We start from the raw sequence: 3,202 nt of genomic DNA on the forward strand, positions 1-3,202 counted from the left end.
AAACCTTTTGCGATTATTGTGATGCTATCTCTCAAACGGGCGTGACTCAAGACCAAATTAGATGGGTCTTATTTCCTTTTTCGTTAATCGGCACCGCGAAGCAATGGTTGAAGGGCCTTGATAAGGCCACCCTTGGAATAGATTCATGGAAGAAGTTAGCTCTAGCTTTCTACAAAAAATTCTACCCACCGGAAAAGACTAACGTGCTAAGAGCTCAAATTACGGGTTTTAAGCAAAGGGATGAAGAATCTTTGTATGAAGCTTGGGAGCGGTTCAAAGGTGTTTGTCGCTCAAGTCCTCACCATGGACTTAGCGAATGGTTTTTGGTACAACAATTTTGGAATGGTTTATATGAAGATTCTAGGAACATTCTCAATATGGGATCAAATGGAATGTTCACCGAAGTTGATGACAATCAAACATGGAACAAGATTGAGGAAATGGCGGTCCATAATTCACAATATAGTAGACCTCGCAAGGCTACTAGAGGAGGAAAGCATGAAGTGGACTCCGTTACTCAATTGGGTGCTCAACTTAGTGCTCACATTGACACAATCAACTTGAAGTTTGAACAAGCTATGGCTAGACTTGAGGAAAACTCAAAAACATCAAAGCATCATGTCAATGCCATGACGGCATCCTCATCAATCCCAAGTGGGATATGTGAGAATTGTGGAACTTTGGGTCATGACCCAAGTGAGTGTAGGGGAACAACCGAACAAGTTAATGCTTTCCAAGCTTACAAAAGTGGTACCCCTTATTCAAATTTCTACAATGAAAACACCAAGTTCCATCCAAATCTCTCATACAAAAGCCAAAATGTTCAAAACCCTCAAACAACATACACTCCACCACCCATGAGAAACCAAAATCAAAGACCCTTTTACAATCAAAACCAAGGTTACCAAAATCAAAATCCATACAATCACCAAAATGACCAAGGTTTTGATGTCCAAAAAGCGGTCCTCCAAATGCAAAATAATCAACAAGAATTTTTCACCCAAATGCAAAAAGATAGCCAAGCAAAAGACACCACCATCAACAACATTCTAGCTCATACCAAGATGTTGGAAACACAATTGACTCAACTAGCATCTTCAAGCTCACAAAGACAAAAGGGGCAATTACCACCACAAAGTAATCCCCCTAGACATGAAACGGTTAGTGCCATTCACTTGAGAAGTGGTACAAGATATGAGGCACCGAAGAAGCAAGTTGAGGATAAAGTTGTGAAAGCTAGTGAAAATGAAGTTGTTGTGCAAAGCCCCAAAGAAGGGGAATCATCAAAAGAAGAAAGTTTAAAGAAAAATGAAGACAAAGCCAAAGAAAAGGAGCCCATTGTGATTAGACTTCCTTTTCCAAGTCGTCAAGCCAAGCCCAAATTTGATGATCAACTTGGAAAGTTCATGGAAATTGTGAAGAATTTAGAAGTCTCAATTCCTTTCACGAAATTAATCAATCACGTACCGGCCTATGCAAAGTACATGAAAGATATCCTCACAAAGAAGAAGTCGATCCGGAAACTTGAGACTATCGCCTTCACTAAGGTGAGTAGTGCAATACTTCAAGGGAGTTCACCTCCAAAGTTAAAGGATCCGGGAAGCTTCTCAATACCGTGTACCATTGGCGACACGACGATCAACAAAGCCTTATGTGATCTAGGGGCTAGTGTGAGTGTCATGCCGTACTCGGTGAGTAAAAGGTTGGGAATGGGAGAGCTTAAATGCACCAATATCACACTCCAAATGGCCGATAGATCGACGAAGACACCATTAGGGATATGGGAAGATGTCCCCGTGCGAATTGGGAAGTTTTTCATCCCGGTAGACTTTGTCATTCTTGATATGGAGGAAGATTCCAACATTCCAATCATCTTAGGAAGACCTTTCCTACACACCGCGGGTGCGGTGATTGATGTGAAACATGGAGAGCTCACTCTAGAAGTGGGAGATGAAAGCATAACTTTTAATCTTGACAAGACCATGAGAGCTCCTCGTTTGCATGAGCCATGTTTCATGATTGATCATTATAGCCGAAAAGATGAAAGGAAGAAATCGGAACTCCAATGAAAGAAGAAAGTTGAAGATGCTCCATTCAAAGAGCAAGTGAATTGTGACAAGGAGAGCTTGCAAAGCTCATCAAAATCAACCAAGGAAGAAGAGGATGGCCTCTTTGGCCAAGAAAAGAAATTGGGAGAGTTGTCTCCATCTAAGCAAGAGATTTTCAATGATCAACTCAATGAAGTTTGTGGTCTTTGGGACGACGAATTTGAAGGGATCTTTAATCCCTACATTGGGCATGCCATCGATCATGATCAACAACAAGGGGCACGGTCTATTGAGGACCTCTACCATAACAATGAACAAGCTTTTGATTACTTCTTCAAGGTGTTGAGCAACATCAACAACACCTTGGACATGCCCCCTTGACATCTCATCAAGAATGATAGTTTGGTGGAGTCCTCCCTAAACCACTACTTGTAAATATTTCTAACTCCCTAACTTACATTTCAATCCTTGTATTGCATTTTTTGTCATTTTTGGATTTTTATTTACTTTGATCAAAATAATTGTCATGTAAGAGAGAAGTGAGGGAGGGACTAACAATTTTAATTGATGTGTAGTGCTTTACCTTAGTGTGGGGATGGCAATTGCCTAGGCTATTCATGCCTTAGTAATGCCCCCACAATGAAGAACACAAGAAATGAAGAAGAATGGAAGAATGGTAAAGGGAAATGCATTGTGCACGAATGAAATGAATCCGGGTACAAAGGACCAGAATCCGAGCGGATTCCTGAGAATCCGCCCGTCTTCAACAATCCGAGCGTCCTTATGAGAAGACGCCCGTCCTGAGCTGAGCTGAAATTGAAAATTTCTTGACTGTTAAAGAATCCGAGCGGATTTCTGGAAAGACGCCCGTCTCATAGAATCCGTCCGTCTTGTGAACAAGACTGCCCGTCTTTGCGGTGAAGAAAACAAAGAAATTTCTCGGGATGAAATCCGTCCGTCCTGCAAAGCAAATCCGCCCGTCCCTACACAGAAGAATCCGAGCGGATTCCCTAGAATCCGCCCGTCTTTAGGCGAGCTTCTGAAAATTTTGAAGCTGCGAGAATCCACGGACGGATTGTGCCTAATCCGCACGGATTGCCCTGCGTTTTCGAAAATTTCGACTTCTTTAAATACCCTCCCACCTTCATTCATTC

At 41.9% G+C, this 3,202-nt stretch overlaps 1 non-coding gene across 1 annotated transcript; it reads right to left on the reverse strand.

Moving 5' to 3' along the window:
* Window positions 1–203: 203 nt before the first annotated feature.
* LOC141597756 (small nucleolar RNA R71) lies at window positions 204–310 on the reverse strand. Its single transcript, XR_012522974.1, has one exon. It is a non-coding gene; the product is annotated as a small nucleolar RNA R71 (small nucleolar RNA).
* Between the last annotated feature and the right edge of the window lie 2,892 nt (window positions 311–3,202).

The sequence above is a fragment of the Silene latifolia genome, chromosome 8, assembly GCF_048544455.1.
Source record: "Silene latifolia isolate original U9 population chromosome 8, ASM4854445v1, whole genome shotgun sequence".
NCBI classification, from domain to species: domain Eukaryota; kingdom Viridiplantae; phylum Streptophyta; class Magnoliopsida; order Caryophyllales; family Caryophyllaceae; genus Silene; species Silene latifolia.